Here is a 13,485-nt window from a genome sequence, read left to right as displayed (position 1 = left end):
GCCTTTGAGAAACATTTGAATCAGCAATCATAGTTCTGGCTGCTTCTTTTAAAGTACGGTTCCTTCTTTCAGCCACCCCATTTTGCTGTGGGGATCTAGCAGCTGACAGCTCATGCTTGATTCCCTGATCATCTAGATAAGTCATAAGAGTGGTGTTTAAAAACTCAGTCCCTCTATCACTCCTGATTCTATCTATCACAGTAGATTGTTCATTTTGCAAGCGTTTAAAAAGCTTAATCAGGTGAGGTGCAGTTTGATCTTTTGAAGAGAGAAAGATGACCCAGGTAAATCGAGAAAAGTCATCTAAAACAACAAGAGCATATCTCATTCCCCCTATGCTTCTTACTGGTATAGGACCAAATAGGTCCATGTGAAGTAAATCTAAACATTTGGAAGAAGACATACACCCTTTATTTTTAAAGGTTGCTCTCACCTGCTTTCCTAGTTGACAAGAAGGACAAACTTTGTCTTTTATAAAATCTCCTTCAGGCAGACCAGAAACCAAATCATGCTTCCTCAAGTTAGAAATGGACTTAAAATTTAGATGATTTAACCGCTTATGCCACAACCAATGTTTATCATGATGAGCAGTAAGACAAGTAGGTGAAGAAATATGTGAGCAAGACCAGTTTACCTTGTAGGTGTTTAGGTCTCTTACACCGGTCATAAGAGTTTCACCTTTGTCATTTTTGATGATGCAAGTGTGTTTGTGAAACTCGACCGAATGATCATTGTCACATAGTTGACTAATACTTATCAAATTATAGCACAGTTTGTCAACAAGCAACACATCTTTAATAATGATGTTACCATGGATAATCTTACCCTTACCCACGGTTTTACCTTTGGAGTTGTCTCCAAAGCTGATCTTTGGTCCTTTGCACAACACCACTTCTGTTAGAAGTTCTGGATTCCCTGTCATGTGCCGTGAGCAACCACTATCTAAGTACCAGGTAGTGTCCTTGATAGAAGTGGTCTTCTCGCCCGTTTGGACTTTTAGTACCTGCAAAAAGTGAAGAACTTTTGGTACCCATATCTAGTAGGGTCCAGGTTGGATTAGCCCTTTCGGGACCCACACCTGAAACACCCTTACAGGTTTGCCCGTGTGTGTGTCCAGAAATCTGTGCGGTCGATAAGCAGTAAATGTGTGTGCTTGTGAGGTTGCTGTGTGCTGCTTGCCTTTTTGATCTTTATCAGTTAGCCTGTACCTCTTTTGAACTGGCCTGCAATTAAAGTACTGGTAAGGCTTCTCCTTTGACCATCTTCTCTTAGAGTAGTTAGACTCATTCCATGGCCTTTTGAAATTAGATTGGTTTCCCTTTCTTCTTTCATTAGGTTTTGGTTTGACCCAAGTTCCTCTTTGATTGGAGATCTGGGGATCCACATATCCCAGCCCTCTATGCTTAGAGCTTCGTTCGTTAGATACTTTCTGATTTTTGTCAAAGCTGCACTCATCATGTTCATATATCGTGCTGGACCTGACAAATCTTATTTTGTTAAGATTGCCTTTGTCCAGGCTTGACTGAATACAAGATTCCATAGACTGTTCATTTGTTCCAAACCCTAGACCGGTTTTGTCATGTGCCGGTCTTTGGATTTCCTGAATCTTGTCAATGGTTACAGAAGATTTATTCCAAGCCTTAATTATTTCAAGTAGTTTTTTGTTCTCAGTCAAGGTTGCTTGGAACACTCTTTTCAAGGTGTCATTCTCAGTAGCCAGCAGACTTAGCTTGACCTTAAGACCATCAAGCTCTTTTCGCTGCATGCAGCTTGATTCGCTTGACTTATCTTTTAGGTCAGCTCTTTCTGCCTTTACCTCCTCGAATTCCTTGGATAATGCTTTGTATTCATTAGCCATTTCGTGTAAAGCAGTAACTAGATCACTGTGAGTAAATTCAGGTGAACCAAAGTCAAATACCTCCTCAGCTTCTTCTTCGATGTCAGCCATGAGGCATTCCACCTTTTCATCTTCGCTGTCATCTGAAGAGCTTCCGGTATCGGGGTTGTCAGAGTCAGATTCAGCCCACTTGCTTTTGCTTTCATCTGCTACTAGAACCCTTTGGTCTCTACCTTTTCTAAACGTCCTCTTGTCCTCCTTGCCCCTTCTTTTTTCGAAGACTTGCTTCTGATCATTGCTCTTAGGCTTGGTGCAATCTGCAATGAAATGGTCTGGCTTGCCACAGTTAAAACAAGTGGGACCATCGTCTGTATGGTCCGATTTATGATATTTTTTAAATTTAGAATTGTTTTTACGCATAAATCTACCAAATTTCTTGACAAAGAGTGTCATGACTTCGTTGCTGATTTGCTCAGCTGATCTCTTTGGAGCTTCCTCGACCGGTGGACGCATCACCATTGAGGTTAAGGCCTTGGTTGGTTGAGAGTTAGATGGTTCATCTTCTGTCCTCATGTTGAGCTCGAACTCGTAGGCTTTGAGATCTGCAAAGAGATCATGCAGTTCAACCTTGCTTAAGTCTTTTGACTCCCTCATGGCCACTGTCTTGATTTCCCATTCTTTGGGCAAAGCTCTCATAACCTTCACAGCAATTTCACGGTTATTATAAGTTTTTCCTAAAGCAATAAGGTCACGAATGATACTACTAAACCGTTCATCAAATTCAGCCATGGTTTCCCCTGGCTTCATTTTGGCATTGTCATATTTTTGAATGGCCATGGTGAGCTTGTTTTCCTTGGTCTGGTCATTTCCTTCACACAGCTGAGTGAGCTTCTCCCAAATCTCCTTTGCTGTGGAGCATGACTTGATTTTGCTAAACATGTTCTTGTCCAGTGTTTTGTATAGGATGTCCCGGGCCACATTGTCAAGATTGGCCTTCTTTTTGTCCTCAGTAGTCCACTCAGCTCTTGGTTTCTCAATCATTTGTCCTGCACCATCGGTTAGAGCTGGGTTGACCTTCATGATTTTGATGGGACCGTCTGTTATGACATATAGCATGTCATCGTCCTGTGCTGCAAGATGTGCCTGCATGCGAATTTTCCAGTCATCATAATCTTCTTTAGAAAACATAGGAATTTTGTTGAAAGAAGTCATGATTTTAAAACTTTAGATCAGCAGTTGAGAAAGGAACCCGCTCTGATACCACATGTTGGGATCGGTTCAGAGGGTAGAGGGGGGGGGGTGAATACACTCTGAAACTTTTCTTCTTTCTTTTCAAAATGATCAAGTGAAGTTTAGTTCACTTAATCTGTTTTCTCAACTTCTAAAACGGTTTGAACAACTTAAATAGTGCGGAAATAGTTCAGAGGTTTTAGTGATGCAAAGTTTAGAACACAATGTATGAGCAATATGTAAGATAAATAGCAGTAAAGACTAAGGCACGATTTTTGGAATTTCGAAGGCTTAATCCTTCTACGTCTCCCCTTCTTCCACTAGGAAGGAATTCACTAGAAGATTTTGGTTATTACAACGTCTTGCAATACACCCACTTCAGACTTAGGACTTATCCAATGCCTAATCCGAAACTCCTAGATTTACACAGATAAGATTCTCAGTTCTCATCAGACTGGTGGAAGCTTTCAGAGTAGCTTCAAGTCTCTTCAATAATGAGTATAGTTCGGTTGAGCTTCTCGAACTGCAGAGCGGTCGAGAGGCTTGGAAACCCTAGGATGATCCTTGAAGATCAGATATGTAAACTGTAGGCGAGGGTTTATTTGAGCAACAAGTGAATGATCTTGTAAGTGTGCTCAAGTATTGCTTCAGTATATCAGATGAGGACTTCTGATAGTATTCAAGTGATTGAGTTGATTGAGATTTTTTGTGTTGCTTGTCTTCTTTTCACTTCTTGAGCAATCTTCCCTTTATATAGGTCAATCATCAACGTCTTTATTTTGAACGTTCTGATGCTGCATTGAATGCACATTTAATGCTTCATAAATGCATTGATGATTCTGCATGAAGATCGTACACTTCTTTAAATGCAGACAACTTCCAGGGTCCAAAACTGGTATAAACGGTCGAATACTTTATCTGTAGCCATTCTGCGTTTTTGCCATTTTAGTGCAACCTGTTGTTTCGATGCAAGAGTCAACAGATCTTCTGATACGCCGGTTCTGCTTTTGATAAAGATTTTGCAATGAACGTCTTGTCACAAGTACTTGTCTTGAGATATCTTGATAAGCAGTTGGCACTCTACCGGTAGATAGATTTATCCTCTGCTGGTTTGAATAACCAGTTGATAGGCTTGTGACAGCAACCGGTCGAGAGACAAAGGCGGTTGACAAGCTTTCGGTAGATAACTTGAAGGGTTTAGACGGTTGCGGTAGGAGTTGTAGTAGATTCCTGAAATACAAAAGATTGGTAGCACATTCCTATACAATGAGTTGTTGTTTGTTATCACCAAAATGTCGGATTCAACAGTATAAAAATACTTTTCTTTCTAGAATTTATGAATTACCTGACTGTAATACTAGTCAATGAAAAGCCAAATTTATTGATGGTCTTCCAGGTTTATTTGCTGAAAGAATTAGAAAAATTCTAAGAAAAGATAATTTGTCTATTCCTTATGATAGTTATACTTATGAAAAACTTATTAGCACTTGTGTCCAAGAAGGTCTAGCTCTTTGTAATGAAATAAAGCTAGATAAACAAATAAAAAGACAAAATTTGTTAGAAAAAAGACAACTTGGTAAATTTTGTGACCAATCTGGTATTGATATGCCTACAGATAAGAAAAACGTCACTAAAAGAAAAATGCAAAACAACAACAGTTTTTATCCGTTGTTAAAGGCCATAAAAAACTGTTGCTAAATGTTGTGTTGTTAAATGTGATGCTCAAAGACAACGGTTAAAAACTGTTGTCGTTGATGACAAAGACAACAGTATTACAACAATAAAAAAACCGTTGTCTTTTTCTTCAAAGACAACAGTTAAAAACTGTTGTCTATGAGCAATACATTGGAACACCACATCATTTAACAACAGTTTTTTAAGTATTTAACAACGGATAAAAATCGTTGTCTTTTTTCAAATAGAAAACAAAAAACATTTGAAAATTTAATATACAAATTTCAATATTATAAATCAATAAAAATATAAAATTTCAAAAATAAGTTTAATATACACTTTTTCAATATTACAAATTACTCAAAATTCAAATTTTAATTCGATACACGCTAGAAAATAGACCTATGAACTAGTCTTGATAAACTTGGAGCCCTCGTTTCAATCTTATCCTCCAAACTTCTGTGCTTTGAGGCAGCCGTCTTGCACAATATTTAGCAAATTGATTCCATCTCCTTTCAGAAAGAAAAAAGGGGAAAAAAAGAATCAGATATACTTTAACACAAAATTCACACTATCCAATAAATGTGATCCAAATACTAGAAAACAGAAGTTAGTGTCGGCCCTTTTGCTTAATCCTCCCAATGAAGTTACCAGATCCAATAAATGTGATGAAAATACTAGAAAACAGAAACTAACCTGTCTTCTGTCGCACAGACCTCGATAGTCTTCCAAATAACCATCCACCACAGGTTTCTTCTTCGAAATGCAATCTTTTAAATACCAAAAAGAGGCAGACAAGTGCAATTCTGGAATGGAAACAAACATGACTCAACTTCCATCACCTATAGATAAGATATGATAAACAAATTGAAAGCTTGAAGTGTGACGCCCGGGGCTGAAAAGGCAGGGAGTGATCGCCGGTGCCAAGAGGTTGCACGGACAATGAGCGGCTCCTGGTAGGCTTCTAGGCGGAGGGAGACATGAATGAACCGATCCCGTGCCGGAATGAGAGGGGATTCTGAGACTGTGTAGGTATGGGACTACATAGTTGAGGAGGGATTAAAAGATTTCATATGTACTGCTCATATCAAGAAGGTGCATCTTCTTTTCGGGAGCTCATCACATAAGAACTCCAAAGTTAAGCGTGCTTGACTTGGGGCAATTATAGGATGGGTGACCCCCTGGGAAGTTTCTCAGGGTGCGTGTGAGTGAGGACATAAGCACGCTGAAAAGACCTGTCTTGATACAGTGGGGCGTTACAAATGGTATCAGAGCCGACCTCTCTTAGTACGGTATGGTTCAGGGACGAACCAAGCGGAAGCTGGTGGGCATGTGACGCCCGGGGCTGAAGAGGCAGGGAGTGATCGCCGGTGCCAAGAGGTTGCACGGACAATGAGCGGCTCCTGGTAGGCTTCTAGGCGGAGGGAGACATGAATGAACCGATCCCGTGCCGGAATGAGAGGGGATTCTGAGACTGTGTAGGTATGAGACTACATAGTTGAGGAGGGATTAAAAGATTTCATATGTAACTGCTCATATCAAGAAGGTGCATCTTCTTTTCGGGAGCTCATCACATAAGAACTCCAAAGTTAAGCGTGCTTGACTTGGGGCAATTATAGGATGGGTGACCCCCTGGAAAGTTTCTCAGGGTGCGTGTGAGCGAGGACATAAGCACGCTGAAAAGACCTGTCTTGATACAGTGGGGCGTTACATGAAGAGTACTAAAAGTGCAAACTTCAAACTTCAAACTTCATCAAAACAGCTGCAGTAGGTTCAAACAAACATCACAAGAGATTCCCCTCGGCTGCTGCTGTCAGTATGGTCAAAATGACCTATAAATAAGTGTAACCATAGGTTTTAAAAAGAGAGGCCAACTAACTTTATACAATTTAATTCAATAAACTTGTACCTTAGAAGAAATTTACACACCAAATAATTAATTTTTCCTTTTGATTTTAAAGGGATTTTAAAGGGCACCTCTCTGCTCCATTGAGGTACATGTTTGATCTATAAATATTTGCAGGGCTTATTTAAATCTTACAGCTTAAGCCCTCAGAATCAAGGTTTCCTTCTAGCAGATCAATCGCAGCTACAACAGTCAACAAATACATAAACACCACTGATCGAGCAAATACTACTACTGAAAATCAACCTAAATATATATATATATATATATATATATATATATATATCAATTAAGCTCGAATATATCGCAAGTGCACGAGTCAAGTAATAATATAGTGTACAAAGTACGAGTATCGTCCCATAGAGATTGATGTCTGACAAAATTATTCAAGTATTATTCTTTAGTTAATTAAGATAAGATGATAATAAATTAATAAACTAAAATAAAAAATGAAATAAAAGCAAAATAATAAAATTAAATTAAAAATAAATAAATAAACAATTGTTAGGATCTCGGTTCACCTACCCATTTTTCTTCTCTAATGATCGAAATTCGGTTCTCAAGTCATGCTTTTGACGGAATTCCCTAATCTATCAATATACTCTGTCGAGCTATATTAATCTAATTAACAAATTGCAATAACCAAGTGTACTTGTGTTATTTAACAATTGCAATTGCATTACGATTTGTGGAATCCACTAGCTTTTGACCTATTGGACTATGACTATCAACATGTATCCAACCTCATATGTCTATGAAAGTTGTAGATCCATGAACTATATTACCCTATCATGTTATAAAATCTCATTTCAGTATCAATTATAACACATAAAATCAATTCGAAGTTGATCAATCTCCAAATAATCAATAAACACAGTAATATAATCAAGAATGCATAAAAACCAAATTCAATCTTCAAGAAGAAATCAAAACAAAGTTTTGGGGATAGGATCCCCTAAATCCCAACAAAAATAAGAGAGAAAAGAAGAAACTAGTTTGCGCGGTTCTTGAGATCTTCACGCCGTCTCCCTCATTTGCTCTTGGTTATCGCTTGGTGGCCGCCTCTCTCCTCTTTTTCGTCTCCCTCTGATCTCCTTTTTATATGTACTTGAAAGCCCGTAAAATAAAGCCCGTGACTCAAGACTTTTAAAATCTCGAAAATTCTGATTTTTTTCCTTCCGTGTCGCGCCATGGCGTGAAAAGTTCTGTCCCAAATGTCTTTTTTCCGTCCAGGTCGCACCTAGGCGCTCAAAACTTGCGCCTAGGCGCCATATTTTCTTCCCAGCGCACAGTTTTCTTGAAAAATTCATAACTTGAGTTCCAGCCGTCGGATCGAGTTGAAATTTGGACAGAAGCTTCAAAACATCTTGTACTACAATCTGAATGGTGGAGATTGAATTTAGAGCAATTTAGAATTAAATTTGAATTTTTGACCAAGGATACTCCGTAATTCATTCTTCAAAAACCCATATTCCTACAAAATTAACCCGAAGAGTGAAATGCACAAATAAGCAATAAATCACACAAAAACAATACATAAAACAATATGAGATCAAACATATGCATGCAAAATAGACATAAAATAATGCACACAAAATGCACTTATCAACCACTCCCACAGAATAGCAAGCGTCATTCAATTCAACAACACACACACGCGTATCCAATGTAAGTAAAATGTGCCCCCAAACACTATCTAACTGCAAAAAACGTTGAAATTTCAAAAACTCAACCTCCAAATCCTTCGTTCTCCCACCAAAAAACTACTGGAATTCAGGGACGGGCCCCAACAATATAAAATCTTCCCAATCAACTTCATAAATCAGTAAAATTTCCCGGTATCTATGAAAACAAGCACACTGAAGGAAATAAAAACCTGAGCAAAGCTAAAAGTTTGAAGTACCTGGACTGTATAATTACTCCTCGGAACACTCGTAATAACATGAAATTTCATACAATGTTTTTTGCCAAACTTCTATAGAAAGCTATTGTAAAAAGAGATCCAATCTATGAAAAACAAACACACTAAATTTTACCAAACGTCTATAGAAAAAAACCATCTTTACATGACAAACAACGTGTAACATGGAATCAATTTGTGAAAATTCTTTTTACTTTATGGTTTAAATAAAATACTAAATACATTTTGTCGTTTTTTGGATTAATAGATTTAAATTGAAAGAAATATTTGAAGGGGAAGATAAATAATTAATGAATTAGTAGACAAATCAACGGGAGTATATATGGGTTATTGGAACTACCATTATACTCTATAAGGGGTAGATAAAAAAAAGTAATGAACATAATAAAAGCACTCCTAAATTTCACATTGAGATTGAATATATTGAATCATAACTATTCTTACCAGTAGGTGAACAAGAATTACACCATCAGAACCAGGAGCAGAGCAATCTCCAAGATCATCTTTATTGCTTTTATTTTTTTACAAAAAAAGCTGGTAAGAAAATGATGTAAAATCACGAAGCTAAATACAAACATATTTAAGTTAACTAAAAGATGATATAAAATATAAAAGACAAGTATATGTGGGCAAAAGAAACATTACTTAAAAATTTAGTCTTCGGTTATTAATTAAAAAAATTGGCAAAGAGCAGACCTCAAATCCATAACAAGAATCGAAGCTAAATCAGGTTGGAATCCAAACAGCCACTTTCCACGGCGACGGTGCGGCGGACAGTTTGAAAACGCAGCTGGAACGAACTCAAACTTAGAGAAAGAGGTTGAGCTTCGAGCAGCCGGTTCCTAAGGTTGACTTTCACCCTTCCTTGGTCGAAAATCATCAAAACAACCAAGACTTTGGCTGGAGATGCCGAAGCACAGAAGAATCCGCGATGGGGAGGTAGCGAGTCACGCTTCTTTAATTTCTCTGAAATTTAGGTATCAGCTCGTAGCTCTCGGCAAAATCTACCCGAAAATGTAATCAACTGAAACCAAAATTTGAGTAGTGAAGCCTGTTGTCTTATTGTTAGTCTCTGTAAACATAAAACTAAAATGTAAGTCTTGAGCAATACAAATTGTATTTGTTAGCGTATATTTGTATAATCAGTAATATTATGCATTTTTTCATCTAAATCTTGTAGGTTCTGCCTATATGCTCTTTCCAGAATGAGAGTGTTGAAGGAGTCAAATTATACTATACAACATCACCAATTATCAACATATTACTTTTTAAAATGTAAGCCACAATGCAAATATTTGTAAATTGATGTACCCAATAAAATAAGGCTCACTGGTATATGTTTCTGCTTTTTTGATTTGAAACAATGGCGATCCTCTAATCCCGTAACATGTTCATATTGGGAGCTAGTAGTCGTGTGTACCAATCAAAATAAAGAAGTTGCTTCATGAGAAGTGCGAATTCTCGGGGAATCTCAGCCCATATGATTCACCAACTCTAACCTGTTGCATAGAGAAGTAAACCGAGGAATTGAATAGACATAGAGACTTCATATAATTTCATTAATAATGAGGAAATAATGAGTTATTGTGTGAAAGGGATGAAGATAAAAATTTTCAACTACTTGGTCATCTAGCCGTAGAAACAACAATATTTGTATCCAATTCCTGAACAAATACATGGCACATTGCATGAGTTGAAATTAAAAAATAAAAAACCTACACCTTTTTAAGGACTGGTTTTTCAATATATTTTATTGTGACTCGGTTAACGACAAGAGATTGGAATACAAACAAAAATCCACTCTCCATCTCACATGCTTATGATTTCCCACCAATTTTCATTTATGTGATTTAACCAAATACTGTTTCAAACTAAATTAAATCCTCCTACATTGTATAAACAGAATCATTTTTAAGTGGAGACAAAATCACAAACCATTCTTATTTATTAGAAGTCCGGCCACCATGTTATGTTGAAATGAACAAAATAATAATATTCTCGATTTATTTCTTTCTGACCTATGAATAACCGGTTTCCCCAAAAATACCTCGAATTGTGAACACAGCAGCAATGTGTGTGTGACTGATTGTGGAAAAACAAAAAAAAAATTGTGATTTTTTCCATAAAACATACATAATGTATTGAAGGGTTTTTGGAGGCAATTAGATGTCATAAGTCATAACTCATAAACACAATAAATACAAGTTGACTTTCAAAGTGAAAATGTATTTTAACGAGGAGTTAGAGCGGCGGCGGCGGCTCGTCGGAATATTTCCAAACACCACTTAAACGAGCTAAAAAAACTGGAATATTTCAGAATGGCTTGATAAACTTCGAATCCAAGTTAAAATTCTACTAATCGACCAAAAATAGCTAACAAACAAGAAGGGAAGTCACCTGGTGCAGCCAGCCACGAGCATGGCTTCGAGTCGTGCACAGTCGGGCTCCTAACTCGAGATTCAAGTCTTAGATCGAAGCTACGGTGGAGGAGGGTCGGCCGACTCATTCCCGGCGGCGTACGGTGTCCGAGGTGGTGACTTGGGGAGAGGGGAGAAAGGAAGCGACGGGTTTAGGGTTGGTATGGAGTTTATCTTTTTTTTTTTTTAACACGTATACATATGTGTATTTAAATTGACAACAATTTTATTTGTTTTTAATTTAATTTAAAAAATGGGCAAAAACTGTTGTCTATGAGCGTTTTTTTATCAAAGAAAACAGGTTTTGGAAAACCGTTGTCGTTGACCCCTAATAGGCAACGGTTTTTAAAAATCAGTTGTCTTTTATATTGAGAAAACGCCAAAAGACAACAGTTTTAATTAAAATCGTTGTTATAAGATAAAAGACAACGGTTTTGGCTTAAAATCGTTGTCGTTTGAGTGTTGTTAATTAGCATTTTTCTTGTAGTGAACTTACATGAGACTAGTAGATCAAATAGATCTCATAGATTTTATAAAAAGCGTCGTCACTTATCTGAAAAACAAAAAGATAAGAAAGAAAAACGTAAAGAGTTACGTAGACAGAAAAGGTCATATCCTAAGAAAAAATATAAAGTTATTTGTCATAAATGTGGTAAAGAAGGTCATTATGCTAATAAGTGTTGGACCAAAGAAAAGATTAAAAATCTTGACATAGAAGATAGTATTAAAGAAATATTATTTCATATCTTTCTAACTTCCGATTCTGATAATAGTTCAGAACAAGAATCTTATAGTTCTGAGTGTTATGGATTATGGCGGAGCGAACATGACGACAATAATTGCGGAATAAAACAATCAACAAGAACACCAAGAATTTACGTGGTTCACCCAATATAGGCTACGTCCACGGAGCTGCTGCAATATTTATAACCGGAGAAATATTACAAGTGTATACAAAACACTATATCTCTCACTAACCCAAACCTCGAGTATTACCGATAAAATAATTTCTCTAACTCACAAAAGAAAACACTCAAGAAAAATACCAAGAAACTCTCTTTGTTTCTTATCTTTCTTTTCTCTCGATTTTGGGATATAAAACCTGATGAATGGGGAGCTCTATTTATAGAGCTCCCTGCAATGTGAACAAGGAAGCAACGTGCATCTTTCCTCCAAGTAATTGTCAAGAATGGATGCTACTGGCCATTGAATTTCAATCCAACATGTGCATTTAATTTTGGTTGGTGGTTGTCTCCAACTTTCAACAATCTCCCACTTGAAGACTTGATTTCAATCATGACTTCACACAGCCAATGCAGCAGCTCATGCCTCCTCTCTTTACGCTTGTAGTCCAACTGAAGTCGAGCACAACTTCAGTTTGTCAGTGGACACCACCTTCGTGAACATATCAGCGGGATTTTTACTTCCAGGAATCTTCTCAAGCTTCAAGACTCCATTCACCCGATCTCTAAGGATCCTGATTCCAAGGATTTGTTTTGCAGCACCCAAATCCTTCATAACAAATTCTATCTTTAGTTTATCAATCTTCTTCAGACAAACTCCTTCTATCAACATATCATCTACATATACCAGTAGCATATAAGAACCATCAAGCTTCACATAACACCAATGATCAGCATAATACCTCGGGAAACCATCATTATTCATTACACCATCAAACTTCTTGTACCACTGTCTTGGAGCTTGTTTGAGACCGTACAAGCTTTTCTGAAGTTTGCACATCATTTTCTCTTTACCTCGTACTTCAAATCCTTGTGATTGATTCATTTCTTTATCTAGCTTACCATGAAGAAACACAGTCTTTACATCTAACTGCTCCAGATGCAAATCTTCTTTTACCATCAATCCAAGTACAGTCCTGATAGTAGTTAACTTTACCACCAGAGAGAAAATATCAGTGTAATCAATGACTTTTTTTTCACCTTTTACAACAAGGATTTCTTTGTACCGCTTGCTACCATCGTGTTCTAACCGGTACTCCCACTTGCTATGTAAAACTTTTTTACCTTCAGGAAGTTTTGACAACTCCCACATGTGATTGGATGACAGTGAATCTATCACATCTTTCATGGCTAACTCCCAATGTTTAAAGGTCTCATAAACATCTGATTTATTTTTCAAAAAATAAACCCAAAATTTCCTGCTCGAATCGTCAACAGTAGTGCCATAATATCTTGAGTGATCTCCAAGGGATGTCATAGGAGATGGTCCACATACATCAGTATGTACCAGCTCCAAATCTGCTGATTTCAGTTCTTTAACCTCTTTTGAAAAGCTCACCTTTTTCTGCTTTCAAGAACACAACTTTCACACAATTTGTGTTCGACAGTTTTTAACTCCGGTAGCTTCCCTTTTGATATCAGCATCTTCATTCCTTTCTCACTCATATGTCCAAGTCTACAGAGCCATAGACTTGAATTAGCTCCAGCATCCACAGCTGCTAATTTATCTCTCAAACTGGAAGTCATATAGAGTGTTC

General features: G+C 37.3%; 1 long non-coding RNA gene across 1 annotated transcript; it reads right to left on the bottom strand.

Moving 5' to 3' along the window:
- Positions 1-7,528: 7,528 nt before the first annotated feature.
- Positions 7,529-11,207, bottom strand: LOC140866518 (uncharacterized). Its single transcript, XR_012144911.1, has 3 exons — positions 10,966-11,207; positions 9,899-10,067; positions 7,529-9,640 (listed from the first exon to the last, which is right to left on the bottom strand). It is a non-coding gene; the product is annotated as an uncharacterized lncRNA (long non-coding RNA).
- Positions 11,208-13,485: the final 2,278 nt, after the last annotated feature.

Source organism: Henckelia pumila, chromosome 4 (genome assembly GCF_033568475.1).
Source record: "Henckelia pumila isolate YLH828 chromosome 4, ASM3356847v2, whole genome shotgun sequence".
In the NCBI taxonomy this organism is placed as follows: domain Eukaryota; kingdom Viridiplantae; phylum Streptophyta; class Magnoliopsida; order Lamiales; family Gesneriaceae; genus Henckelia; species Henckelia pumila.
This window is presented reverse-complemented; position numbering and strand designations above follow the sequence as displayed.